This window comes from Octodon degus, unplaced genomic scaffold (genome assembly GCF_000260255.1).
Source record: "Octodon degus isolate 3935 unplaced genomic scaffold, OctDeg1.0 scaffold00006, whole genome shotgun sequence".
In the NCBI taxonomy this organism is placed as follows: Eukaryota; Metazoa; Chordata; class Mammalia; order Rodentia; family Octodontidae; genus Octodon; species Octodon degus.
The window spans coordinates 30,620,226-30,627,872 of record NW_004524582.1 but is presented as its reverse complement, the minus strand read 5'-3'; the positions used below and the strand labels follow the sequence as shown (position 1 = coordinate 30,627,872).

Sequence of the window (7,647 nt, the reverse complement as noted above, 5' to 3'; positions counted from 1 at the left end):
AGCAGGAGCAGCGGCCGCGCGCGCGGCCAGCGCGGCGACGAGGGCAACTGCCAGGGCGCCCAGGGGCTCGGGGCCCGGGCGTAAGGGGGACCCCGGGGCGCCATGGTGGCTGAGTGTGCCGGGTGCGAGGAGCCCGCGGCCGGGAGCGCAGAGCTGAGGCGCCGGGGAGCGCGGCGAGGGCGCGGAGAAAGAGCCGGCGCGGGGCGGGCGGAGGAGGGGACTGGCGACCAGGCGCCCGAGTGCGCAGCGCCACCTGCCGGCTGGCCTGCCAGGACTGGGCCCGGTGGGAGGTCCGAGCCAGGCGCACCTGGGCTCTTGGGCGGATCCGGTTCCTTTCTCCCTTTTCCTTCTGTCTCTGAGTCCTCTCACTTCTCTACGTGTCCTCGGCATTCACTATGCACGCACTGTACACCAGCCAGGATCCCGGCCCTCCGAGTAGAGGCAGAGTGGTGACAAGCAGCCAGATCCCACCCAGGGCTGACCATCTGGAAAGGAAACAAACCACACCCAAGGGGACTGGGTCCCAGGCAGAACAACTCCGGAGAGCCCGACTGGGCACCTGGAAGGGGTTCCCACCGGGGGGTTGCGGGGGGGGGGACGACCAGGATCTCTTAAAAGGCCCAGAGCGGCAGCCTTCCAGGCACAGCCCAGGGTGGCCCCAGTGCCCCAGCTGGGTGTCCAGACTGGCTTCACGACTTGCCCCCCACCCACCCACATGGGGACCTCCCTGGGGCAGCCCTGAATGGGAGACAGTAGCTGTTTGGGGACACCTTGGAGAGGGCAGCAGAGTGCGAGTGCTCAGCGGGACCTGGCCAGCCACCACGAAATGGGTGCAAACTGAGACGCAGAGCAGAAAGTGCCAGCAGAGGTCCTGTAGCTACTCGATGTCTATTAAATACCTCCAAGGGGCACCCACTGTGTGCTCCAGACTGACGGCGGGACAAACACAGGGCAGAGGTGTCCCTAGAAAGCTCAGGCAGAGCCCAGGTGAGCCATTCCCTCTGCCAGGACAGAGTCCACCCCTCCTCCGCTGTTCCCCAGAAGTCCCTGCGATAGACCCTCCAGCGCCCAGCGTGGCCTCTTCAGAGAAAGCACAGAGCAAGGCTGAGGCCTGAGGACTCCAATGCTGGGAAAAGACAGGGAATAGGGTTCCCTGAGGATTGAGGCATCCAGTGCCCTGGCCAGGAAATGCTGTCCCACAGCAAAGGCAGCAGGACCGAAGGCTCCCTGTGCAAGCGCTAGGGGCCGTGACGGCAGGGGTGGGTGGACATCTGGGAAGGCCTCCTCCTGGGCAGGCCCTCACACCCTCTGTGCTGTTGATTCCCAGCCTGCTGAGTTCAGATTGAGCACTGTGTGCAGCTGTTGGAACATCTGGTTGGCACAGGATGCAGGACCAGTCATCCTGAGGTTGAAGGGAGCCCTAGCTGGGCATGAGAGGGGAGACCACGTTTCCAGCCTCTGTGAGCGGGCTGCACAATCTCTGAAGTCTCATCCAGAGTTTGGCTGTTTGGGTTTGGCTTAAATCAAAGAATCCTCTAAGTGTCATTCTCAAGAAGCCTGTGACAAGTCACTGCATCTATTGCCTTTGGGTGCCTCCTCCAGGCTGGATAAGAGGGGCCTCTGCTCTCAGGCATTGCTACGCAGGGCCGGCTCTCATGTGTCACTCTTGTGGCCCGGCTATCGGGTGTGGGTGATCATCCCCAATGATGGATGAGGGAAGGGACTCAGAAGTTCAGTGACAACCTGAGGCTACCCAGCTAGAGGTGCAGAGGTCAGATTGCAACCTGCCTTTCTGACCTCAGGACCACACAGCATCACCTGAGTTTTATGACACTTGTGTGTGGGGCCCTCAGGGACGTCACTCCTCTGAGGCCCAGATCCCAGCTGCCCACCCGTAGTTCAGCTGACCGAGACTTGCATCACTACAGCCGCCCAGGTGGGAGAGGATGCAGGTCCGGACAGGTGACAGGTGACACTGCACCCTGCCCCGGGGCCAGGGATTGAAGCTGGGGCTTTGCGCAGGCTAAGCAAGTGCTCCACCACTGGGCTGCATCCCCAGTCTCTGCACCTTTTCATGTGCTGTATGTTTGCAATCCCCGCCACTCAGGAAGCTGAGGCATGAGGATCACAAGTTCGCGGCCAGAGTGTGCAATTTGGTGAGATCTCCTCTTCCCTTCTGCTTTGTTTTTTTGTTGTTGTTGAGACAGGATCTTGTTATGCAGTTCAGGATGGCCTTGAGCTCACTATGTAGCCCAGGCTGGCCTGGAACTCACTGCAGTCCTCCTGCCTCAGCCTCCCAAGTGCTGAGATTACAGGCATGTGCCACCACATCTGGCTTTTGTCCCAATTTTTTTAAAAAAAGAAGAAATAAAAAATAAGAAAGTTAAAAAGAAAATTAGAGGAGAAGAAAGACTCAAGAGGAAGTAGAAGCTGAAGACCCGGCACATTAGTGGGACCCCAGTAAATGATGCTCTCCACAGAAGGTGAGTGGGCGCTCCGCTGAGCCCCCAGAGAGCCATGCCCGCCTGCTGACTTCACGACAGCGCTGTGTACCCAGGGCAGGCGGGGGGCACTTTGTCTTTCCTGCACTTAGTCAGACCATTTGCTCATTAGGAGTCCCCAGCTTTTCTAAATTACTGAAGATCACTAGTGATAATATTTTACTTTATCTTTATAAATGTGGCAGCGCTTGAACTGCACATCTCAGTGAGCAGAGTTGGCCTCCGGTGGGTGAGAAGTCCAGGCCCGACTAGCACCCCTGGGAGGAAGTGCGGCCGTCCTGGCTGCTTGAAGCCCCCAGGCCACTCCTGACCCCAGCTCCTGCCCAGCTGAGAAGTTCAGTTTCACCTCTCTGGACAAGCGGGGTGCCAGGGCTCACAAAGAAGTCACCTAATGACTTTCAGTGACAAGTGTGACAGCCTTGTTATCAAAGGGTCAGGGGCAACAGAGCAAGGCCATGGAGGGAGGGCGGGGGGCAGCAGATCAGAAGGGCCAGGTCTACACGTGTTCAAGGACTTCCTGCTGTTGTGCTGACGCCTAGTCAGGAACAGCTTGTCCCTGGGACCCACCTTTGTGGACCAGCCAGGCCCTGAGGTGGAAAGCATAAGGAACTGGCTTACCTTGCCATCCACCACATACTGACAAAGCACCTACTGTGTGCCTGGCATGGTTTCAGCCCCCAAGGGAGATGGCAGGGAAGCCCCAGGCCCGAAGCCACCCTCTCAGGCTCATATTCTGGTAGGAGCACAGACAGGCTCTGGTAGAGGCAGGGACAGTGAGAGGGACTGGAGGACCATGACAGCTGGGGCTCTGAGGCCCTAAGGACCTCCCACTCAGCCCCACTTTGGTGCCACTTCTCAGTAGTGGGGACCAAGCACTGTCACAGTGACCGTGGGGGACACAGGCAAGCACACCTAAGCCAGGGTGTTCCATGCCGATAACCACGCACATGCCTGATGCTCAGAACACCTGAGCCGGCTGCAGCGTGTGCCGCAAAAACTAGGCCTCAATGGAGCACAATGACGAGTCCCAAGGAACACCCTCTGCAGGCTGAAGCAAGGGTCCCTGATGTCCCACGTTGCCATCTTCAGCCCGGTCCCAGACCAGGCTGGGCGCAGTGTGTAGTCCTTTACAAACCCACAGCTCTCACCGTGGAGCCAAGCAGGAAGTCCTCCCGCTGGCGGGCGCCACCCTCTGCAGGGACAGTGGCTCCCCAGCAAGCACCTTCCGCCTGCTCTCATTCTTCCTCCCTCTCTCCATGTGGCCCCTCACCAGCTGTGTGCTCTGGGCCTCGGTTTCCCCATCTGTGAAATGAGAAGAGGGGCTGCCTTAGGACTCTCACAGATCACTAACCCCCAAAAGAGCCGCAGACTGCATGTCACTGGTCCAGCACCACCTGACGGGGGCATATTAAGGACTGAAATGCTCTATGACTTAAAAACTGTTCTGGCTTCATTCATTCCATGGCTTCCCCCCACCCCACCCTCAGTTTTTTGACCCTGTAGCTCTTTGTTTCTGCTTAACAACTGCAGACACCCCAGAGAACACAGGTTATTATGGACATATGTGCTGAGCACAGTGGAAGGAAGAAGGGGAGAGGTTACTCTGCCTGAGGTGTTGGTATCTGAGGAAAATACAGCCAGGTGGGCTGAGAGTGATGAGTCAGAGCCTGGTCACTGATAAACAGAGGAACAGAGACATAGCTTGGTGGCTCCGCAGGGACCAGTGAACAGCCTGCCGGAGAGAGGACAGGGTGACAATACCGCTGGAGGGAAAGGCAGGGTCCAGAGGCTCGAGGTCTCAGGTTCTTTTATGGCTTAAGTAAGAAGTGTCCCCCAAAGTCTCATGCACCGAGGGCTGGACCCCCAGGGGACGGACATGGGGCCTTGAGTGGACTGGGCCACGCCGGTGCTGGCCTTGATGGCTTAATCCATTGGTGGGTATGCAGCTGAGTGTGCTGAGCGGGTCCCCATGGGAGGAAACAGAGGCCTGGAGCATACCCCTGAAGAGTGCATTCTGCCCCGGCCTCTCCTCTCTCCCTGGCTCTGTGGCTCGCCCTGCCTGACCCCCTCAGGATGAGCAGCTGTCTTCCACCACGGCCTTCTGCCATGATGCCTTGGAGCCAGCTGACTGTGGCCTGGACCACCAGGAACTGTGAGCAAATCAACTGCTCCTCCTCTGAGGTGTGCATGACAGGGATTTTGTCCTAGCAACGAAAAGTTAATGAATTCAGGTATTGAAAAGTCTGCATTCTATTACAAGGTCAAGGAGAACCTTCTAGGACTTGCAAGAAAAGGAATACATGGTTAAAACTGAGGGAGAGACCAACCTGGAAGCCAGAGTGTTGGTCCAGGAGTGGAGGAGGTGAGGGGGTGGAGGTGAAGACCTGGAGCTCCCAGTGGTCTAGAGACCCAGGAGTGTTTGGGGACGATGAGGACAAGGAGAGGACAAATTTGAAGAGAGGGTGCCAGGCACAACCTTGAACACAGCCTGAGTTGTCGTAGGCCATCCTGGAGCTGGAGGTCAGCATAGGCCAGGCTCACTGCAGTAGCAGGTGGGGCCAGTCCCAGTGTGCGCCCCAAAAAGATTACTTCCCTTGTTCATGATGTCCACTCGAATGGAGAGCATGTGACCCTCCTTCTTCCTGTAGCCTTGCCACCCAGAGTAAGTGGTTCTCGGTCACATGACAGGAGCCACAGAATTGCAGGAAGCTTTGTAAGGATGGGACCTGGAAGGCACTCTGTCACTGACATCCCTCTGCCCAGAGCCCAGGCTCACGGCTTCTGTCCCCCCTGCGGGGGAGGCCAGGAGAGATGAGAGGACACAGACTCTTGTTGAGGCCTAACCATCGCTACCACGCCAGCAGGGCTGCTAGGAGGACTTGAGACGTGGTGCTGAGGAGACCATTAGAGCTAGAGCTGCAGACGGGAGTGATTGTCGAATGAATCATCCAGGAAGAAAATAGAGAAGAAGGAGATGAAATGGGCGACAACACGAACTCCTCTGAGGTTCCATTTAGGGATTTCCAGAGGATGACTCAAGATTTAGTTGAAGATCTCTTGTTTCCAAATATCGGACTATTTGTTGTCACACAGACAAAGCCTCCAGATCTTTCGCTGAGTTTCTCGGTTTCCATATGGTTCCTGGCATTGCCGAGGCCGCCAAAAGCAACTGGCAAGTGCCTGGGGCTCTGCGGCTCTCTGCCGCACTTGCAGAGGGGGCCCGGGGCGCGCGGTTCTGGGTTCTCTGGAGGAGAGATTGCGAAGCCTGCCATTTTAAAGGGCATTTAAAAATAAACATTGCAGTGTTCTTGTGTGAAGATTCATTTCAGAAATCAAAGTTGTCACCAAATTATCGAATATGAAATTGACATTTCATTTAACTTTTAAAATCCTTACAGACAAAATTTTGGCTTAAAATCGTGGTTTGAAGACCTGCCACTTGAGGGTTAACTTCACTGGTTTCTTCAGAAGAGCTAACGCTGGGATCAACACCAGTAGATTAGCAAGCGCTCCCCTTCAAGCGCCTCTTGAAGGCCCTTTCTGTAGACAAAAGTTCAGCCATTCTGAGATGAACCATCCATGGACCAGTGCCAACTTCTGTTCCCCATTGGACTGCAAAGCCCTGTACAGTACTAGTTACACAGGGGACACTTGGAGGGCATTATTGGTTGTGCAGGTACATAGGCAGATGGATGGGTGGTGATTGGATGGATAGGTAGATAGTAGGATGGATGGTTGAGTAGATGGCTGGGGTGGATAGATGGGTGGATGTGAGAGTGGATGGTTGAGTGGGCAAGTAGCTGGATGGATGGATGGATGGATGGATGGATGGATGGATGGATGGATGGAAGAAAGGATGGATGGATGGATGGATGGATGGATGGATGGATGGATGGATGGATAGACAGATGGATGGGTGGATGGATGGATAGGCATAGAGGTAAGAATTTGATGTTGGATGTCCCCTAGATGGAAGGGTGGGTGGATGGACTTATGGATAGATACATGTATGTATATATAGGATGGATGGACAAATAGGATAGGTGAATAGACGGGTGTGTGGATGGGTGGGTGGATGGATGGATGGATGGATGGATGGATGGATGGATGGATGGGTGGGTGGATGGATGGATAAGTTGGTACATAGGTGGGTATATGGATCTATGTGACCTGTATAATGAAAACTTCCAGATCTGAGCCTCTAAACTAATTACTAATGTGAACCACACTCTGGTAGAAGGAAGAAATCACTGGATTGGGAGTCAGCAGATCCAGGTTCCTATGTCATCTCTGTTGACTGAGTAAAAGGTTGGAGGAGTCCCTTCCCCGGGGAAGCTACCATCTTCCTCCTCTACTAAAAGGCTGCATCAGTGCCAGGCAACCTTTTCAGCCTCTCATGCAGCCCCTTCCTGCCGACTCCACCCTGCCTAGGAGCCTCATCACTGCCCACTGTACTTCCCAGTCAGAAATGTGCAGCTAGGACACAGGCCTCCCAGGGGTAGCCAAAGGCGGAGGTTGCAAGTCAGCTCCCAAAAGTCAGCTACAAAGCTGCACAAAATTGACAAAACAACCATTTCCATGTTCAGGAAATCACCCAATAGCATACAGCAACCTGAGAAGAATTTGTGCTTGAAAACTGCTGAACTTTAGGAACAAACTAGGAGATTTAGGGTCTTTTCCACACCACTGTCCCAACAGGATAGATTTAGAGACCCCGGGTGGAACCATCCGAAAGGACCCGCAGCTGCAGGGCCACAGAGGAGGGTGAGTCAGACTGTGGGGAACGGGGGTGACGCATTTATTGGCGCCATCCATGCAATGTGCTGCAAGGCCGTGTGGAAGGGCTGAGGCTGAGGACGTGTGTGCAGGGACTGAAAAGGACCCCTGCTGCCCCAAGGCCAGGTGTGCACACAGGAAGCAAGAGCGGCCCAGTGGAGGTGAAAGCCAGGAAGATTCCAAAACAGCCAGAATTCTGACTTCTTTTCCCTACCACACAAAGGTCTCTAACAGCATCTCGGAGCTAACTAGGGCAAGGGGCTTGGAGACAACCTCTGATCAAACGCTGGCTGGCATCTAAGCTATGACAACACAGAGCACAAAAGCCAGGCTTAGAAACAAAAATCAGAAATAAAAAAAAAAAAAAAAA

The 7,647-nt window shown here is 55.1% G+C and overlaps 1 protein-coding gene across 1 annotated transcript in view; it reads right to left on the bottom strand.

Moving 5' to 3' along the window:
- Positions 1–7,647, bottom strand: part of Sorcs2 (sortilin related VPS10 domain containing receptor 2) — a 350,334-nt gene that overhangs the window by 330,889 nt on the left and 11,798 nt on the right. The gene's annotated exons all lie outside the window — the stretch shown is intronic.